At 45.5% G+C, this 22,617-nt stretch overlaps 2 long non-coding RNA genes across 2 annotated transcripts in view; one reads left to right on the forward strand and one right to left on the reverse strand.

Moving 5' to 3' along the window:
• Positions 1 to 2,044, reverse strand: part of LOC138186547 (uncharacterized) — a 115,049-nt gene extending 113,005 nt beyond the window's left edge. Inside the window, exon 1 of the long non-coding RNA XR_011174915.1 lies at positions 1,802 to 2,044. This is a non-coding gene — a long non-coding RNA (uncharacterized LOC138186547). The remainder of the gene's footprint in view (positions 1 to 1,801) is intronic.
• Positions 2,045 to 2,180: 136 nt separating this feature from the next.
• The window catches only part of LOC138184803 (uncharacterized), a 34,010-nt gene continuing 13,573 nt past the window's right edge, over positions 2,181 to 22,617 (forward strand). The window contains exons 1-3 of the long non-coding RNA XR_011174417.1: positions 2,181 to 2,443; positions 2,852 to 3,020; positions 4,022 to 4,185. This is a non-coding gene — a long non-coding RNA (uncharacterized LOC138184803). The remainder of the gene's footprint in view (positions 2,444 to 2,851; positions 3,021 to 4,021; positions 4,186 to 22,617) is intronic.

Consider the following 22,617-nt stretch of genomic DNA (forward strand, 5'->3'; position numbering starts at 1 on the left):
GACTGACGCGAACATTGAGGATCAGTGACGGTAATTAAAAGTACGAAGGTACAAACAGCCATACATCATATCGACCTTTTTATCGTATATGACCGATAATAATCGTCGAAAATACGTCTTTGTCCGATGGTCACGAACGAGTACTCGCCGACGATAGCACGCGCGAACGACGGATAACCGACGATGTACGTAACATATCGTTCGCTTGCCAAGGGTGTGGTCAAATGAGAAAGGAGGAATACCGATATGGATGGCGTTAATGAGGGGAATAATCGAGCTGGCTTCCACCGTGGAAAAGGAACGAGAAGGAGGATCCGTCGGCGCATAGCACGAGAAAAGGACGATGCGTGACTGAGAGGGAAAAAAAGGGAGGTAGAGTCGAGGAGTCGAAGAAGACGATAGCCTTTACCTTCGTGTTGGAGTGAAACAGGAAAGGAACGAAAGACAAGGACAAAGCGACCGAGAAAAAGAGAGCACACGCACAGTGGCGGTTGAACGCGCACGCGGCTAAATTAGTCCGCAGAAAATCGCGCGATCTATTCTGCCCCGCGGGGCTTTCTTTCCTCACAGCAGCGTGTCCCGAAATAATTGGCAAAAGAAAGCACTGGACTACCTACCATTCCCGACGGACAATGTGAATTATTCGAGTTGGCGGCGTAGGGAGCATCGCGCGTATGTTACGTCGTCGCCGTCGTCCTCCCCCTGTTGGCCGCGTACCGCGATGCGCCACGCCATGTCTAGAGCAAAACGAACAGACGCTATTGAGCAGCCGAGGAAAATCGCTTCCACGCTCTCCATTCAGCCGAGAATGCATTAGGGCCCCTAGGGACGGGACGAACGCGCGCTAGAAGCCAGCAGGAAGCTGCCACGGTGCGCGAGTCGCACTACTCGCGGAATAGAATAGCGTGGAGCGCGTCGAACAAATCGAAAATAGCACGGTTCTTGACGATCGGGCAAAATAGACCGCGCTGCTCCGTCCAACCTCTTCTCCGATCGGAGTCGTGCGACCAGTATTCCGCGAGGATGCAAAGAAAACGATTTACGACCATGACTCTATCCACATCGACGAATAGAAAATAACGAAAAGAAGGAACGCGTAATCTTTAAGGCTTTGAAAAGAGAAGTGGGCTCGCTTTTGTCGTAGAGGAGGTTAAATCTGGCGCTGAATGTGCGTGATTGCGACTTACGGTAAACGGATGGTACATTAAGCGAGACGCACAAGATGCGTCGAACATTGAAGGAAACATAGATATAGGTAAATGGAGCAATAAGAAACGGAGACGATAGTGAAAGAAAAGGGGTTAAGAACGGCAATGCAGCCACGAACACGAGAAAAGCTCAAGGATTCTCTTTTTGCCGGCAGTTCACTCACTGGAATATTCTGACGTTCCCTTTTGCCCTTCTTCGTACATTTGATTGCCCACGAAAGCTATCTCACTTTATACCAGTCTGTATAAATGTACGCGTAAATAATAGTGTGCAAAACAGACGCGTGCCACGCTTCGTGTTTAGGTTTTGCTACACGAAAGAAAAAAGATATGATATACGCTAGTAAACAGTTGATCGATATTTGATACAGAGAGTCTCTATTGTGTACATATTGTAACGTATTACATATACATCGTATTACGTCAAAGTATTTTTACACGAATAATAAGCGTTATACGTATTTACTTCATACTACTGGTAATAATCAGTCGCACCAATGATAATAATTATTCTTGATTATCAATAAACATGTTCGTATATTTGAAAATATATCATTATATAGGAAATTAACGAAAAATAAATTCAAACTCACCGTTTTGATGTACTTTTTCTGGGATGACAATATGGCGTCCAGCTGATTTTCTTCAAATCCTGCAAATTCTTTTGATGCTATCACAAATCGTTACCACATAGTATCCACACACACGCGTATTATTAGAATAATATAATTAACATACGATGCACCATAATTAAAACCAAAATTTGACCGATAACCGTACAAGACAAACGAAATCTCACGTTTTCTACAAAACGAGTAAATATTCGGTACCCGAACGTGTCGTATACTAAAGAGTGATCATATGACTATGCGCAGTGCAAACTGACATGTCACGTGACTATAACAATCGCGTCACCCTTTCGTTAAGCTTCTAAACAACAGTTATGTTATATATGTTATATAAAATATTATATGTCTATTGTGCTACTATACGCATCCTGAGATTACAAACAAATACATTTTTTCTACTCTTTATGCTGATTGGTGGATTTGCTTGAGTTGATTTTCGCTGTTCGTACTTCAATACTAACCTCGTAACGGTATATCACAGAAATGTATAAACAGTAACAGGGACAGCAGCAGTTTATAATACATTGTGAGAATCCTTTTTCTTTGTGTGACAATACAACTTAGTTAAATGAACGAAATGTTTAGAGCGGGATCTGATTGTTCAAGGTAATTATACTTAATCTTATCATTTTTGTATAAAATATAATATATGAGTAATCACGAGAATGAAAACGTCATTATTTATACTTAAAAAATAGAGGTTAGAATGGTAAATTCACGCACGAGACAGTCACTTGGATGGTCCATCGCGAATGACTCATCCCGACTAATAATATAATACTGAAATTTAATCGATTACATCACCGTTATATAATGATTATTTTATGAGGTAATATTAACAACATACGACAGAAATATTGCTTCGTTTTTTCGTGTTATTTTCTATTTCTGAATCGTAAATATTTATTGCACACAGGTGTCTAAATGTATAGCACTTGATCGTATCACGTAGTACGACTACCCACCGGACGAATGTTACATAATTGCGCTTACAAGTTTATCTTTTGATCACAGATGAGTGTTGTGCATTTCTTCGATCCGATCACGACCATGGAAAAGGGGCTGTTAATCGGAAATCAGATTCAACAATATGACACAGCTCGTGCATGTCTTTTTTGCGAAGAAAGAAGACGGTAGCCAGATCGAAATAGATGGCCGACCCACAATCCATACAGTCACACTGGTCAGTTAATCACCCCGTCTTCGACGCAATTATCTCAAGTAGGCGCGAGATCGGTCAGCACGATTCACAGGAACGTGCGTAACGATTCAGTTTGCTACAATTCTATAACTACAGCTCAACTCGCTGTAATCGTATGGAGTACCATCGCCCAAGAAGTTGTTTCGAATATCACACGATAGTGGCTGTACCAGTGTGTCATGTATCTCGTATCACCGATGGCGTTACGTGTAATTTTTAAACGAATTCTAAATTCAAAGTAACGCGACACCGTTAAGGGGAAATTTGTTCGTGCTCCGTTGCTAAGCCACGATAAGCTCGCGGACGCATTTGTAAATGTTTAGCATTGACATAATAAATGTTCACTAGCATCGCTGCGTGCCGTATTATCTGTACAACCACCGATTGCTGCTGAAATACGTGATGAAAGATCGTGGCGCCTGTTTTATTATCTTGGCACTGATTGCCCGACTAAGTGCCAGAGTAATTATTTTTTCCCGAATCTAGTTTATCGAGACGCGGTCCGATACCGTATAACGGGTTGATGCTTTTTGTCTTCAATGCCGTATTTCGAACACGTGAAATCTGAATTGGTTCGAAGGGATATATAGTTGCATACGGAAGAGTGCAAATGACGTTGCATAAATTAACTCGGACTAATGATACGTTCAGCACCTGCATTTTATCGAACATTCAAAATTATTGGAGCAACATTGTCGCGACCGCGCTGCGCTTATCAAAAGAAAACAAGATTAAGATGAGAACATTGGTGAAACTACTGAGAGAAAGTTGAATATCGTTTAATATTTCATGTACTCATTCCTTCCCCTTGATTCGCATCTCAACATATAAAATTCCGTTTAGTTATTCTTCCATTTATTTCATGAAGCACTTAATTGCCACTAGTATAATGCCGCGAATTTCATTATTTTGTTTCTCGCCAATTACAGCTGCTTCTTTTCTCGCAAGAGAAATCACGTTTATACTTTTTCATTTGTTGGTAGAGAGGCGATAGGGAAACCACGGGCAGTTCCGTTGATAAATAGAAATAGAAAGGATAAGAATATCTTCATTCGAGAACCGGACATCACGGAATTCCGCAACCGGGAAGGAAGCATGAAAATCGCCACGGTAGCGGGGCATTTGAACGCAAAACAACTATTACAGCGTAAGTATAGTACGAATTATCGCTAAAGCGGGAAGGTAGTAACTGTACATCGCACATCAATTCGCGTGACTTTATCGCTAACATTTGTCTTCGTGATACTATTGTGGGACCAAAACTACTGCTTGCGCGGTGCGAGAGGATGGGAAATAACATGAAAATACGTTTGGTCTTGGACGGGAGGTGGGTAAATTAAATTCGCGCGAGATCGATGCCCCTTTTGATATTTCGCGCTTGACAGCGTGTAATGGACTAAGAATAACTAAAAGTAACGAAGGTACGTTTTATTGAAACGCCACGGCTGCGCGATCCGTGTCGTCGAGTTCCGCGAACGACGATAATCCCAGACGCGTTGTTCCACGGTCCATTGGTCGCGTGGAATTTATCATCCTGACATGAAGCCACGGCGACTAAATACCATAATTACGTTCGCAATGACGCGCCGCTTACGCTGACTCAATTTTCGCGTGTTCGCGCTGATCTCTAAATCATAATGATTTCAATGCCAGACTCAAAGTCAAACGCGTGCTATCCGACGCGCAAAACATCCACCAAGACCGCTCACCGGTGTAAATTGTGTTTTCTTAAGCACGCTAGCGTCTCCCACAAAGGGAGCCACGGTAAAACGAGCATTAATCAAATCCATTGCGAAGCAGCCAGCGAGGGACACAAAGGACTAATTAAGATTTCTGACCGGTGGACCAGCTAAAAACTAAGAAGCGACGACCTTGCGCTCGTTATTTAGTGTTGATTTACGATTATTTTCAATGGGCCACTCCACTCTATTATTTTCGCTTCTCTCGCGGTGGTCGCGCGCGGATTCATTTTATCTCATCGGCCAAGTGGCACGATCCGTCTCCAACGAGCTCGTATCGGATTTTACGCTGTGTCACTTTTGCTGCTCGCATCGGATTGCCGCGCGTTAATCACTCTTCTATCGTGCGATCAAACGCGTTCCTTCATGCTTCTATTACGATGGCTAACGTTTTCATCGTAGCACGTTCTACGATACAAAGTAAGTTCGATCTCTTTTTCCATTCTGCGTAACGTGACAACCGTTTCGAGATGGTGCATACGTAGAAGCCACTGTTACTGGTTTCGCACGCCCAATGCGACACAGCCTGAGCGTGCATAATGCGTTAGTGCTAAATTTACGTTCTGGCGACGCGCATCTAGACGTACGTGGGAGGAGTCCGCCTCACCCTCTTTCTCTCCTTCTCTTTCTTTCCGCGAGAGCTCTCCATCTCATTTTCACCGGCCGCTGTTTCTCTCTTTATTCCCCACTTGATCTTGCCTTCGAGCCCCGCTTGCGCAAGCTGCCAACGGTGTTGCCACTTGACTGGCGATTTGTTACTCGCAACCATACGCGATGAATAATTGGCGACGTCACGCCGCCTAGGTGTAAGACGGCATTTCCACGTTCACGATGGAACGGAACCGTTTCCTGCACGAGCACGGGGGCGTCCCTCGTCCAACGAGCCTCGCATCTCATTTTGAACTGAGACGTCGCGGTTAATCAACCTTCTTCAATAAAATGAACCGAAGGTATGCGGATTTAGTCGCGCGATCCTTTCCCGATCGCGTTAATCAATGTTTCGCATCGTCATTCTTGAACTATCGCTAATCTCATTAGAACTGGCTGCATATATAGATAAACACCTATGATTCAAAGTCATCTCATTTATTCCCGATTATCCTATTGCCTGCTAACCGCGGCTTGTTCGACGCGAACGCCATTTCGCCGACCGAATAGAGTTATCACCTGCTACCGTTTTATTTCATCTACCGTTTAAGAACTCATCTAATCGTTTCTATCTACGATCTATCGCTTCGAGAGGATGAAAAATCACGAAACCAGAATCGGCTCGTTTGTAGATCGCCTTCTGCTTGTGAACATTGCCAGACAGATCAACGTCTTTACGCGGCGCGGTCGGTGATGGTAAGCGAGAGCGATTATAAGCCGGTGAATAAATCATGTATCGAGCGACACGACGTGACTAATGCGAGAGAATTATACGCGGTACACGGCGGAACACAAACGTGGATACCGGATTCGTTTAATGCGAGTGACACTCTCTCTTTTCGAATAGAGCCGTCTGCGAGTCGCGGTACGCGAAGAAGGGCCGTCTACATGGTAACCGAGTGTCCGCGAGTCATTAGCCGGGCAAATGGCGTTACGGTAGCTGGAGTACGTGGTATGGGGTATCGTGCTCTCTCCCGCAGTCGCGACCAACATGTCATAATCAGCTGGCTGTGAAAGCGGACGGAGAAATGCGCAGCCCATTAGGCGAACAACGACGACCACTGTTCCGCGACGGAGGCGGCCGTTTCTCCTGATATCGCGACGGCGGACTCAGCCGATGAGACCAGCATTACAACGCTGACAGAAACGTGATTGGCGAACGGAGTTCGCTCGGTGGAGGTGGCTACGCTTCCATTATATGCTTCTACGAAACTCATTCAACCGTTTTCGAACGCTTTCAATGAGATGGCCGCTGATTCATGGAAATCGTTAACGAAAATCTTGCCATAAATAGACACAAGAGATAGTCGTTTAGTTGTCGCATTGCTACCAACGAAAATAATAATCTGTTGTTTAATTACCATTGTGTATCTCGGCACATAGCTGTCTCAATTACGAGTTCTAAACCGAATATTAAAGAAACGCGTTCTCACCATCAGATCAGAAACGTTCTGTCTTCCACAATAGGTCGTCTGAACTCTTAGATCTTGATAGATACAGCTATCAGGTTCAATGAAATTATTTCTTCGTTCGTTAGACGAATTTATATAAAATACACAATTTTGTTCTGCAGACATTCAAAGCTTCTTATATTGAAACTGTTACGCTATACGGTCATAGGGAGCTACCTCATTCTCAAGGGAAATACGTCTCCTCCCTGTTTTTCCCTGACTCTTTCCTCCATTACTCCCAGACAGAGACACACGAGCGACAGGTGGTGTTTTCTCGGTGGCTGGACAAACCGGAAGTTTTCCCTGTGGCTGGCTAGTCGACGATGGAAGTAGAATTTTCGCGTGCTCTCGCCGTTCCGTCTCCCTCTTCCTCCACGTTTGACGTCTACCAGCGATCGATGACAGGTTTGCGGTTGTCCTTATAATAGCGACTCCACACCGCTATGACGAAACCACCATCGCGCCGCCACCGTGTGCACTAGCACAGGGCGAACGAGTTGCCCGTCACCGTACGCGATCTATTAATAAGAGACGCGCAACTCGCGCCACGCTCATATTCGAACGTTATTATGCTTAGCTGCTGTATGCGGGTGTCCACTTTCGCGTGCGAAGGACTATAGTTACAGTGAGTGGTAACAGTTCCTGACGGACCAACTTCTTTGTAGCAAATATACGTATATTTTACTTTCTAAAATCATTCTAGACATTCGAAGTCTCTGATATTCATAGCAATTATTACATCAGACAGTCATAGTCATAGAAAGTACATTGTTCCAACGAAATACGTCTTCTTCCCTTTTTCCTCTCGCGACTCTTTCCTCTAGTACTCTCACGTATGGCAAAACAATCGAATATTGCGTTTCGTGGAAAAAACCTGACAGGTATACTACAAATTTCTATTACATAATAACATTTTGCAACGAAGATGCCAATTTTAGTTTCATTTTTATTCACTTTCGCCACGAATTTTCTGAACAACTTAATATACATATAGGTTCTTATAAGAATCCGCATCTCGGTCTTCGGATGTCTCATTCGTTGAAACAACAGTTTATCAGAAGAACTGACTTAGCACATGTATCCATAGTCTATCGAACCACGTTTTCATGTGTGATGTTATTTTCATACTGCGCACCGTCGAGTCGGAACCGATTCGTTGGGCAGGTGCTACCAGGTTGCGATGACCACAGGTGAGTCGAAGAGATGAGACCACAGAATGATCTCCGGCCGCGAATTTATTGCCAGACGATTCGCGGAAGCGAGACACGAAACAGGAGTTCGATTTTGATGTAGTACTTGTAATTACGAATGTCTTTGGGGAATGTATGGTACAATGAATGAGATAAGGGAAATCGGACGACGAGGATCGATCGGATATCGGTGATGTCGATGATGCCGCTAATTTGAAAATATGCACCAGATAATGTATGGATACTTACGAAGAGCTCGTAAATCAGCCCGCCGTGTTGGTATGAAATATGCGAGCCGATCGATCGTCGATCGGGATTTCTGTAAATATAAGGCGAAATACGCACATTGCGGGGTCCATTGGTGCGTTAATTAACGCAACAGCTGCGTTTAGTGACGTGAAGGGGTTGTGAAAATTTATAGACTGATCCAAATTATAATTTTAAATTGAAGCGATCGATTAGGAAATTGGCTTCCATCTGAGCGGTGTAAGATACTAGAGGAAAAAAAGTTCTGCTTATCTGCAGTATATGTACCTTGATAATAATAGCGTACAAAGTATTTTCCAAAGTCTAATACCCGAAATGATTCAAACCTGTTATGATAATTATAAATAACAAGCACCTGTGTGAGATTCTGGTAATTAAACGGTTCAGTAAAAATGTCATGGTTCGATAGTCAGTACGTACTTGTTCGGAAAAATTAGGGTTTCTAAATATATCGTGTTACCGATTTTTAGACTGTTTGCAATTATCACCTCGTGATATAAATCACGGAAATGTTAATAATTTAAGGTAGCAGACAGAGTGGTTGTTACCGCGAACAGAGTTCACCATCGATGTCGCAGCTGTTCATTAGCTTAATGGACAAGTGCTTCAATGAGATATGCTATTTCAAGCAGCGATAATCAGTAATCTTTTGGTCCAGTTTATCTATATATTTATCTCTATGATTATATTACGGAACCGCTGCAATTAACATTGTCACATTGCACTTCCGATCAACTATTTTCTCTTTCACCCAAAAAATTTTTCGTTAGATGAAAATCTTATCTAGGCTTTGCAAAGCACGGACAATATTAGAAATATAGCTGTCGATCGCTGTCACAGTGCCATCGAACGTCATTCGTTCACCTCCTCTTCGTGGAATGTGCTTTTAAACTACAAAATGCTGCACGGAAATATAGGAGAAGAACGTAAAAATGACAGAAACTGATTATTTATCTACATAACACGGAAACTATGCAACACGCGGTATATTTAGCTGACGAATCCTGCTGCGGGTTAATTTGAACATTCCTCTTACATTATTGTACAAGTATGCCGCGAAATGTTCAACAAAAAGAAGAACATTTCCTGCATCAAGCGCGTTGTCTTTGTTCGAGTAAAAAAGTTCCTTTCGCGTAATTAGACAAGCGACTAAAAATACGAACAGACAATGAGTCATAAAGCATAGCATCCGCCACCAAATCCGGAGGAAGGCATTCTTCGTTCCCATCGATGCAATCGTACGGTTGAATCATCTCAGAAACCGAGACCCGTCCTCCACCTACACCTCCCACGTTCGAGCCGATAAAGAAACGCGAGTCTCGCTAATTGTTACGATGATGGATCGCCCGAGGAGAACAGGGGATCTTTGTTCCCCCCTTGCTGCGCGATGAATTATGTTTGGTGGATGGTCACGGTAGGAATGCCATCCGGCCAACTGACATGGAATTCTTGTCGCAAGCAAGAAACAGGTAAACTCGTTTCTCGTTAGATAACAGATAATCGACGCTGGTTTTCCCGGTTGGTTAATGGCGGTGTGCGTTGTGAAGCAGGCGACAACGAAGACGTCTACCCTCTTCGCCATCCGATTTAATCTCGATCTCGCCATATCGTTCCTTTCTCTTCCAGGCAGCCTAACGCTCATCGCTGCTGCGTAACACACCGACATTGATACCCCATAAACGCCGTGTAAAGCGTTCGTCGGGTCAGCGACGACAATTTATACGAACGGTATTCTTGCGCCGCGAGATCCAAGAGAAACGTCGAGTTATCGGGCGACATCGCATCGCGGCAATGCCACCACCACTTTTGCGAAACCTCACAGTCACGAATTAACATACTCGCGAGCCGATGTATCGTCGATCATCGGGTCACGATCTCCGGCAAGCTAAAGAGGAGCGGCCTCGCAAGATTCCTTGGCGAAGGAGGCGCGTGGTGCGCGCGTACGATATTCGCGCGCAGGCTATTAATTCGTCGAAGGACAATGGAGATATCATTCCGCGGCAGGGGATCTCGCGGGGCGCAATAATAATTTATTAACGTCCCACGTAATGCGACGCGTTATCTCGCGTCCACCCACGCGTTCGGCTACCTCTGCGCTAGCACCCCTCGCTAACCGCCTCACCCCGCTCGTAGCAGCGCAACGGTCTCGACACTCCGGACGGCAGCCGATCGTGTCAGCCGCAATTGTCATTTATCGTCCCAACGATTTACGGTTCCGTTTACACCAGCGCCGATACCAGACCGTCCCAGAGCGTCCCGAAGTTTCGAGCGATTCATCAGCGCGCGATCGCTCGTATATCCTCGCCGACGACAGCGCAGCACACCGCTGGTACTTGCTTACCGCGTACCACCTTTTACCGGACCGCGTATCTCCGGTTACCTCGCGCGAGTGCCGTGCACACCCTTCCTCCTGCGCTCGCTCAGCCCTCAGAGGACACCGCCCTTCGTAACATCGTCTCCGTGCATCAACCACGTTCATCCTTATTTTTTCTTTTCTCTTCTCATGGTATGCAGTTACCAATCGGTAGTGTGATAGGGAATATGTTCTCCAGAACAGTAGATTGGAACGGGAAGATTCGAATGATTTTCCTGCGTTGTAAGTCGAAATATTGAAATTTATTTAGTTTATTGTAAATGAATTCGACGAGCTTTCGAACGTTCATAGATCGTACAAGAAGGACTAAACGTACACACGATAGAATAACAAAGAGACAAAATCCTTTGCACGACTCCTATAGCGGATAACAATCAGAGGTGAGTATGTGGTTGACGGTTTCGTGTAACGCAATAATTAAGGTCTGCCAGTTGACACCGACAATCGCGCGATCGAACCTTGTAATCGAGTTGTAATTGCCATGAAGCGATGGAAGTATCCGGTGTGAGCCTCCTCGTTGCAGTTCGTTTCTCTTTACGAGAACCGTACACGCAAACGAATCATACGTATCACTGCGCGATACAACCATCAAGGCTTCAACGAACAAGAAAAGAATCTCAATTACTACGAATCGTTTCTAATCACAGCGTTCGGTCGCTGAACGTATTCATCTTCGAGTCAGCACCGATTACATAAATCGCGATCAAAGGCGGATCAGATTAAACGAATGGAGGAAAAGGTAAGAGACCGCGATTACTCGAGGCGAGAGAAGTCGAGCGAAGTTATAAATTCGAAAGGAATTCTGGCGAGCAACGGGTCGAGAACATGGGACAGCGATACGACTTCGAGAAATAAACCGGGAGACCTCTGGGGCCAACTTTCCTGAGATTCTTACGTCCGGTTATGTCGTAATTGTTTAATTCTCCGCAAGCCGGTGCAGCGGGTCAGATGAAAGGCGACAGATAGGACTTTGCCGTCGTTTTATGGACGGCACGAAAAAGAAGAGTCTCGGAAATGCACGTACGCACGGCAGGCAGACGCCTCATTAACGAACCGCGGCCAGGTAACTGGTTGCGAGTGAGCATTTACACGTGGCAACGTGTTACACAAATATTATGGCAACCCTTATCCACGGTTGGCATGTGGTCGAACAATCTTCGAAGACGCTCCGCGACTAGTACGAGATACTTTCCGCGAATGTATTCCAAGAAACGAACTTATAACTGTCGCAGAAGGGACGAATTATCGAGATCGTTCAGTAACGTTTTAAGGAGAGTCTATATTTCGACAACGAACTCGTTGATAATGGATCGGTAAATTTATTTGTACGATGGCAAGATCCACCATGTTAACGATCGTTCTTGAGATTGCTCTTAATAGATTCTCGATCGATGTAACAAATGATTGCCTGCTGTAATTACCTAACACGGTACATATAAAGAACGTTGATATAATTTAGCTTTGCGATCGATCATCGTCATCTTTTCTACAAACGTAACTTCTATATGTCTTTGTACAACGTCCATCATATGACACGGATCAGAGTCTGTCTAAAAACGAGACCGGAGAAAAGAGAGAAATTCTTAGAAGTAGGGTACAACATCATAGCGGGTAGCATTCGAGGCCCACGCTCGGAGCGAGCGCTCAGACCCTTGCGGTCCGTGTTCTGCTACGACGTCTGACTGGATCGAGTACCACGAAGAACACCATGACCTAGAACCATGAATCACATCACGGACGAGGAACTTGAAGATCTCCTGTGGTATACCTCAGGGAACAACACCGTCTTATCCGCAATGATCTTCGTACCGGTGAGTTTCAAGGAGCGTACTGGTGCTGGTTCACGGCGACCAGCCATAACACCTGATTTTTCTTATCTGAAGAATTAAGAGCTGGCCTCGATGACGGCACAGCCATGCGCCGAATACGCTGCATGGAAGTGATACCCTTCGGCATGGAGCAAAAGGGCCGACCGTACAGGGCGAGGGTGTTAAAATTCTCGTTATGGGGAGTGCAAAGGGCCGTGAGTAAGTTCAACGACCAACCGGATTCATGATCCCATTCCGGATCGTCGTATCAGATTCTGAGAAGACTCGTTCCCTGTCGTCCTCACGATCGCCTTCACCACGAAAATCTGTTAGAAATTCGACCTTTTCTCACGCTCGCGATTACGACAGCAACCGAGCATTTCCTCGTGATAAATTATCACAGTTGTTCGCGAGTCTTCGTACACAAAATCAATCGCTTTACGCGAGAGTCTTTGTGGTATCCAGATTACCTTTGTTACGTTGCAAGGTATGATGTTTCTGCTCGTTGAAATCGAACGACTGCGATCGACACAAAGGCTAGCGTGACGAAATCTAGATAACTCTCGAATAAATTGATTTGTTAATTGCTCGGAAATTAGCCAAGAAAGTCAGGATGTTTTCGATGTGGAGGTAGATACAATTCGTTCGAGGAAGCCCGTCAGCCCGATACACGTCGTTGGGAGTCATGCATCGCTGGTTAGGATAGCGAGAACGTGGTAGAGCCGATGGAATGAATTCATTTTCGATGGCAGAGTAGAGCGTTCGAGGAACTGCTCTCGCTCGTATAGATCGTATCCTCGCGAGTAGACTGGAGAGAGCTGAGGGAAAAAAACAAGAGAAATAGAACGTCGAGGGGGGAAACGATCTGCGTACGCCCACGCGGTTCGCCCACAACCCCCGCGAGCACACGGAATTGCCTGGAAGAGTTCTCTCGATAAGCCTCCTGTTCATCGGTCACGTCTTAATCGACGCGCGGCTCTCCGACAGCCTCGGTTGGGGGTCGAGCATCGACGTAACCGAATCGTTCGTCGAACCGAACGATGTTTGCCGCTCGTGGCACTCGTGGAATGGACGAAACGAGAGAGAAAGGTATTTAAGAAACGGTCGGTCAAAGCGGTCCGGGCCAAAGGGCAAGGCCCCTCCTTGGTTGTTCTACATGGATCGGCCATCAACGATCGAGTAAGGACTACGCGACGACCACCTGTGTGCGTTCGATTAGACCAGTCCTCTAATTGACGGCATGGCTTATTAAGTTTCAAGGGAAAAGTAATTGGCGATGGACACGGATCGATTAATCGACGAGCAGAAATATCAGAGCTGCCTATAAATCAATTCACCACTTTGCCTCGTTTACCGTATATTCATTCGATACCGACGTTTCAGGATCGTGTACATAATCCACGTATCTAGTTGAAAAAGCGTCGAGTCAGGCTAGGATAAAGCCGGACAGACGATAATCCTATAGCAGTGTAGCAGATGTGCGATTACCGAAACGAATCGCACGAACAGTTACCAAACGGTGTCAATTAGCTAATCGAGGCTTCCACGTTCCATACTTGTATCGAGATGTACGTTTGTAAATTAATAGGACCGCCTCTGTGCAAGCAGCGAGACCGGGTTCGTTTCGGTACGCCTTTATCGGGTATTATCCTGCCGATTGCTCGTACGATAAAGTTTTTTGTCGCCGGCTGCGTGGTCGCAGTCAGGTAGAAGTCAACTGGACCGCTGCGTTGTTCTTCTTGTTGTCGACCGCGGACCGACCAAGGAAGTCGTGGCGAACGGGCCACGGTCGTATATTTCCTCGGCGGATAAGCGTGGGCCTGCTCTGGACCACTTATCGCGACCGCACCGGCTCGTATTATTAATTAATGAATACTCAATCGGCGCCGATTGACACGCGGCGATAACTGTTATTACGATTTTTACACGCACGGGTGCCGGGGAATACGTGTCCCCGCGATACCACGCGATAACTCATGCGACGTACAAATGGAATCGTGGGACCACTTAGGACTGGAGAAATCTCCAGCACGACCGAATCGGACGACCTAACGATTCCTCGAACTTGATTTTCCATTGCTTTCCCTCGAGAGAGCGTGTTGACGTCGGCTGGCAGTCCACCACGGACCGTTCTAGAAGGAACCGCTAATCGGTGAGAACTGTCAGTTCGTAAAAGCTAGCTAAAGAACGGCCTCTTAATGGCGTGACTTCTCTCGTTATCTGCCTGGAGACATTTCAATTATCCAGCTTGACGGGACGAGGTTTCCATGTAGTTGATTCCTCCACCGCTTTGTAGTTCCAGGCAAGGCAAACCTTAGCAGTTTAAAATTAATTTCGCGTACGAACAGGCGCGTCTGCTCGTTTGAATAAAATTTACGTAAAAAAGCAAGAATACGAATGAGCCGATCTGATGGTATACTTAATCTACGTATGTATGTTAGGAGGTAGCCTTTCTCATTACGAATCTCGTTATAACTAAAAATACTAAACGATCATCATCGGAGTACACAATAGCGCCATTCAGTAATATGCAACAGAGTTATTCATCGGTATTCGAGGAACATGTAATAACAAACGAGTAAAAGTTGGACGTGCATCAACCGCACGACTTTTATTAACGATCCGGTGGATCCGGACGGCAGATTTCGTACCCGCGGAGTGATTCATTACAAATCCATCGAGTGTTTCGACATGCACCTCGTAAAATCGATATTCCCTTTCTGGCCGGATCCCCTCAGCGGCGTTTTAACCCCGTGCGGACCCCGTGAAATAATAATCGACAGCTGGGGGCGGGGCAAAGGGGCACCGCTCGCGTGTGACTCGCGTTAATTACGCGCGACCATTAGCATTTAAATCGTTTTTTAATTGCAAACGCCGCTGCTATCTCGCCGATGATACTCCACGTTACATTTCATACCTGTTCACGAACTACGAGAGCTTGAGAAGGATTTCGTCCGTGTCTTCGAAACCGGCCATCGCTCGATTATTTATGATTCACTACGAGATATTAAGTACCGTGAGACTGTGGCCACTCCGAAAAAACTAATCCTCCTCCGAGTGTCACCATTATTCCCCTCCTCCTCGTTCCTCCCTCTTCCTTCGTCTCTTTTTTTCCAGTTTACACTCTACCATATAGCTACTTCTTTCCTCTTTTCCTCGCATCTTTTTTCTTCTGTCGTCCTTCTTCTCTGAACACGCCGACTGATTATAGCAAGACCTTGATGACAAATTCAAGTATTCGGGATAGAGTCGGCAGGTGCTTTAAACGCGCCTCCACGAGATTCGACATTCCCTAAGAAACTTTCGAAACCGCACGGTGATGTAACCTCGTATAATACAGTCGTTTTTATTCATATATTCTAACGAGCTAAGAATCTAAGGTCGAGGAACGTCCGTGGTCATGTTGACCATTTCGCCTGTACCACCCACCGTCGGTTCACACGTGCGAAATTTCGACTTCCAACACTGAAAAAGATCAGAAATTTTTCCTCCAATTTCCACCGTTCCTCACTTGATAAATCAGCCACGTTTCAACTATCGGTCGCTCCCAACGAATTGTGTTTCGGTGTAAAGCGCATACGTGCGTAACAATTTTCTCAAACGGCTAATTAATAGCCAACGAGCAAAGCGTCCTTCTTGACCGCGCGTTTCTTGCGGTCAGCGCCTATTATCCGTGGCTCGGCACGGATTAACGCGTGCGAACTTTTTGCGCGCCGCCACGACGACCAATCCCTTTCACCCGTATCGATTAACCGCACCTGTCGCTCTTTCCACCTTCCACTATTCAAAGGGACATCACGTCGTCGTGTTTCGTCCATCGTCAATGATCTATCGTCGAACGATAGATGGTCCCACATCGAGACCCTTAGACCGGTTTCACATTGAAATACGCGATATTGTATATGCGCGCAAACTAAGATAAGCGTTCACACGACGATTTTCATGAGACGCGATATCACGATAGTTATTTCGTGTATCTTGGCGACGATATTTTTCGTACGAAGACGACAGACGAAAAAAAACGGCGCTATTCAGACGGTTCGCAGCACGCGATACGCGTATCTCCGTGCAAAGCCGGCTTTAACTACGTTTCCTTCTTTCTGTTTCCCGTATGATCTCTTTCTACAATTTAAAAGCGTAATACGGTGAAATTCGTATACGCGGCACAGAACGAGTTTTTAATACGGCCAATGTGAAATTTAATTAAACGCGAGTTCCGTGGACTCGAGCAAGATAGTAGCGATAAAAGCAAAACGATTAAAACACGATGAATCTTCGATCGACGATCTTAACCACTGATAGTCAGCGAGATGGCAGAATTTCGATTGGTTATCGTTTACGGAATTAGCCGGTTCCTCGCGAGCAATCGAATTGCCCAATCGAACGATTGATTCACGTGCACTGGCATGGTTATTTCCAGGATGATAATTATGATAAGTCATGATCACGGTATTCGTCACCGGCAATTCGTTACTACGTTGTACGACGTTTTCCCGTGAATTGCTTGTCGTCCGTTTCACGCGGATTAATTTCCCGTAACGCAGGTAACTTCCCGCGAATAGACGAGTTAACGCAGCGATAATAACTCCCGGTGGTCAGTTCGCGTTTACACAGGTGCATCGAGCGTGAACGTGACTCGGGCAACGCGATGCTCTGCATGCTCCTTCGGTAGCTACGAAGCCGTGTGCAGGCTGTAACACTAGCTATATTTACGAGAGGCATTACATCGCGATGGATAACGCCGGTCCAGGACGCTGACGATGTTTTTTATATAACACGTCAACGTTTACGTTCCATTTTCGTTAGGTGCGTCGACGTAACGGTGAGACATACAGTCGCGAGTCGATTTCACATTCCTTAGAACCGATCGCCGATGAATCTGCTAATTTACGATTTTGGAATATTAATTTATAGCGTACGCGTGAGATTCATGGTGAAAGACGAAGAACGATCGGTCGTTCTGGTTGAGGTTCCGATCAGATGGTTGAATTATGTCTTTGATAGAGCCAGGAAGCGAGTCGTTGATATTTCGTCGAATTGAGACGAGATCATCGAGATCCGCGTTACGTAAATATCCTGTCGAAGCGACAAACAATCCCGTTGTCGAAGGAAAAATGAAGACAATCGCGGTCGGTGGCTGTTGGAAAAATCGCGACGCGGTGGAATTAGAATCGATGAAGGAACGTCGAGGAAACCACAGCGTTCGATGAAACGCGAGCAAAAAAGCTGGGCGGACACGATTGTCTGCGGAGAATCGAGAGTACACCGACGCACCACCGTAAAATAATGAAAAATCAAGAAGCGTGCAAGAGCCAGCACGCATATAACTGGAACGAGAGATCGAATCGACGCACAGGCTTCCGAGATGCAAGAAGAAGCTGCATCGCGGCAGGGACCGCTTCTGCATAATAAACGTAAAGCAAGGGATGAGTAAGAGCGAAAGAGAGAGAGAGAGAGAGAAAGAGAGTGGAAGAAACGGTTTAGATTCATCGCCGACAAAGTTGCTACAGTTTCACGTAAAAAAGTCAGCGCGAACGAAGAAAGAAAATATCGAGGGCCTTGAGGCAGGCTTTTACACTGAATAGACCGATCAAATTAGCGTATCGTTCGATGCTCGATCATTCATCGTGGATCACCAGAACACAACAAACAGAGCGTAATTACAAAATGGAAATTTACGACGACTCATCGTCTCGATATTTACCGGGCTCCATAAAACGGAATGGTCCAAGGAAGAATAAACACGGGCGTGCAAGAAGGCGGAGAATGAGTCGGGCTTGTACAATGTACACGAATCTTGACAGGAACGCGAAGAGAGCGAGTAGCTTGCTTTCTGATAACGGATAGAGGTCCGTGCTCAGATTACGCGAGATAATGGCGATATTTACATGACGTGATTATCAATCAGACTCCCGATGCACCTTCCGCGAGATCTTCCTTTTCCGCAACGGCGTCCCTTCTAAACGTCCGTTGTATAAATACGGGCCGGGCAAACCGGATAGGCAGGGGCAATTACGTCGGCCGTTCGAGAAAATACAACAAAATATGTAATGAGCGGCTAAGTGAACGGTTCGCCGGGATTCATCGATCGGACGACCGCTGTTCGTTGGGGCTACCATAAAATAACCACGAGCTAATGCCAGCTCGCTAGAAAGAGGGAGAAAGAGAGAGAAATGTCACGGCAAACGGTCACTAAAATCGAACGACCGTGCGTACACTGTCTTGATGACGATATTTATGTGACAGGGTTATCGTGTCGGTCGTATCTATTACCATTGGCGCCTACTTATTGTCCCTCCGTTCTCGCGAAACCTCGAAACCCAGAGATAGCACCGCGGCTCTCGTAACATCCGGATCGTGGAACGGATCGATAAACTATCGCATGTCAAACTTTGTACATATCGAGCAACGGGCCGCATCTCGAGGAAGGGTAGAGCCACTTCACGATCGCCATTAGACCAATTTAGTATTCATCACGCCGGAAACGAGTGGCCTACCGTTAGATTATTCAAGGAACCTAAAGTAGATACGTATTTATGATCGTCGAGTCAGTGCACCGGCAGCAATGCGATAATCGACGATACTCTAGCGGCCATTATCAATAGGACATCCAGGACTTTTTTCCAGGTTACGAGCTACCTGTGTTTCAGACTTATCTCCACCTCAATACCGGTTGTCCAATCTATACAACGGCCGATTATTTCGCGCGTGATCACGTACTCGCGAGCGATACACGGCTCACTGGTACGGGTTTAGTGTCCACGTTCCCTCGTTTCTGATTATTATACCTTGGCCGGACAGAAGACTGGAAACACCATTAAAACGCGCTCGCGCGGCCTCAGTTTCCAATATTGTGGCGCGCGTACACCTGTTCTCTCTCTATCCAGCTTCGTTAAATTCGTTATTTCGCAATCCGCACGCGCCTTTCCCGCGGCGCCGCGCCGCGTGGACGCACGTGCGTCGATGCCGCAACTAACACACGCCTCGACCAGGGCCTCGCGCCAGTCTGCGCAATGTCGCGGATAATCAACGGCAGGATATACGAATACCTTGAAGCGGGGAAAAAAGGCCAGCGATAGCTATCTCAAGCGACTAAATTGAGGCAATTTTCTGTAGACCGGAGCGGACAGACGTTTTATCGGGATTAATATTTCAGGCGACTCGTTTCTTCTCCGTGCTTTTTCTTCCCGTCTTCCTGCCCGGTGTTTTCGTTTTAGCGCGGTCACGCTACCATGACCACCGCAGGTACTAGAATTAATTATCGATCTTGGTTCAAGGGTGCTCTATGAATCTCTACGAAGAACTATTAAACGTTCTAACTTTACTACGATTACTAGATCCACTCTGAAGTACGAAATGCTCAAATTCGCATATATTTGTTTCACCTCGACGGCAAATCCGCCAGTACTAGACCTAATCGTCGATCTTGATACAAGAATATTCTACAAACTTTTTCTTTATTGTTGTTAAAACCTAGCTCGTATTACCAAGTATTCAAATTGGTAAATATATCTCAACTGCTTTCCATGTCCCTTCCCATCTCTTTTCCCGTCCCTTTTCCCATCTCAAGTTCACGGTTTACGATTTCAATAAGTACAAAGACATCTAGCCCCACCACCAACCACCGTCATTTCAAATTGAATTTCCGCTGGACAACCCGGTTGCTTCCCGCAACCAATTCTCAAATTCACAAATAGACAAGTAACCAAAGGTATTCCTTTGTTCCCGGGAGCTTTGGCGTTCCATCCGATACAGCCACCGTCTCGCGATCGCGGCGGCGATCATCAGCCCTGGTCGCGGGGTTCATAAATCGACGCCGTGATTTCCCTAGTCTCTTTCCGGCCAGACTCTATCCACTGTCCTTACTCGGACGAAATCAAAGCTTAGATACAACTGGAGCCTGATGCGGCACGATAAAGGGAGGACGTTCTCGCGATGTTAATAAACAACAGGAATCCATTATAAGAAACACCTTCGAGCACAATGTGTTTAATGGTCATAACGATACAACGATGGTGGACACGCACACGCGTGGCTCGCGCTCGTGTATCACGGTCGTGTGTCGTAACGTGGAAACACCGTGCAAGGGCATGTATGGTAGTTTGTGCACCTTATGCTCACTCTTGCCGCATATCTACGTAGCATCGTTCCGCGCCACATACCGGGTGACTTTTTCCATTGGAAGATGCCAGCAGCCGATAACGCGAGCCTCTAATTGCCGCCGCTTGATCCAGGCGCGCTTGTCCCATCCAGTTTCATCTAGATTAATTGCTCGCCATTTAACGAGGCTTCTAAACGACCCGGGCCCGTAACGCGGTAAAAATACCAGCCTACGCGTGTTCTGGCACGTGTCGTTAAGACGGTGGAGCAAGCGCGAATCCGAGAACCTCCGCTCGCTCTCTGTTCGTTGAACCGGTGTTCGCGATCAAACGAACTGCGTTACGCGGTGGTTTCAATTAAGCGCCACATTCATCCGGTTGAAAAGTAACCGATTTACGATTGACTCTATGGCTTGTAGACTCGTAGAATACCTTGCGATATAACTATACGTGTATAAAGTTACCGGTATATATTCATTTCTAGTCACGTAACGAAAATTTTGTTATTTATACTTTTGTAAAATATAGATTAGAATTCATGTAGTTAATTATCAGGTATTTGTAAACACCATATGCAATGTAACGTTTCGATGAAAAATACGTAAAAGAATCGAGGAAAAGTATATGTAAGACAACCCGCTTTCCATGAAACAGAAAAGAGCACAATAAGGTTCGTACACGAACACCCGTTAGACGTGGCTCTCAATTCTTACGGTACGCGGGTTAGGTGTATCTACCTGTCCAAGGCCCCTCCCAGCTCACCTGTAGTGAAAAAGGGTCAATAGCACACGGAGAAGGCGCACCGCGAAAGTCTGGACCGGGATGCTGCCTGGAAAGACTTGCCGCCGGAACAAACCCGGCTAGACAATATTTCTCCTGGCCCCTGAACTCGTGTCGTGAAGAATAATTAAAACGAAAGGAGAATAGAGGGAAAGTGATAGCGGGCGGCAGAAATCTAATTGGGAAATGATCCGTTCGTCTTTTTCGTCGTGTTACGGGGCGACCGGTCGCGTCGTTGATGTCATCCTCGTGATTTTTTATACTACGCTTGAGAAGGGTGGTCTATGGTAGGTCGACGATTTTTCGAGATAACACACACCGATAATGTGGCACACTGGAACTGTGGGAAAAGAAATCCGTAACTAATAATATGCACGGATTGCGTAACGGGATAACATTGTAGAAATTAAAACTTCTGTTCGTGGTGAGCTTGAATTACCATAAACATGGAATTATCTTCCTCCCGATTTCGAGACTCCTCTTTCAGACGGTCTTTCATGCCGCGTCGTGGGCAGTTTACAAGATTCTTTTTCCTGAAAACTTGCTAAGAAGCTGCCTATCTTCGTTTTTATCTTTCCGACTAAAATGTTCGAATATATTTAACTGTTGTACACCGCCAGTGTTCATCGAACGAAGTTAATTAAGATACCGCCCTGTGTTTCGATTTGTTCAGGAGGATTCCGATAATCAGCGTATCGTACGGAGCAAGTTCGCTTCTTGAAAAAGAAGGTTTCGAAGGCAGAAGTGAGAACGGATGAGAGCAACTTTATCGGAGAACCAGTAAGGGAAAGATTATTGGATACTTCGTGACTTAATGCGGGGGTGTTCCTACGTAGATAAAAGAAATAGCGAGGAATGCGAGTTTCTTTTAAGAATAATTTGAAATTGATTCAGATTATATATATATTTCGTCTTCATACAGATTATCGTGCCTCAATACGCTACAGGAATTTTCTTTCATCTTTTTTTCATTCCAACGCACGTTTCTTAATACAATTGGCAAGATATTTTTAAAGACACAGAAATAATTTGGAAATTAATATCTGGAAATTTTGTTAATTTTTATTACGATTTCACACTAAATACGCGTTTCAAATAGAAAATTTAATCGTTTATAATTTTTCAGACGTAAAATTTCATTCTATCTCGTAAAACGCACGTCTTTGTCCCGATGCAAACAATATCATGTTAAAATCGAAGTAAGGAAAGAAGCTGTTAAAGGT

Source organism: Bombus flavifrons, chromosome 1 (assembly GCF_040668555.2).
Source record: "Bombus flavifrons isolate JBK064 chromosome 1, iyBomFlav1_principal, whole genome shotgun sequence".
Lineage (NCBI taxonomy): Eukaryota > Metazoa > Arthropoda > Insecta > Hymenoptera > Apidae > Bombus > Bombus flavifrons.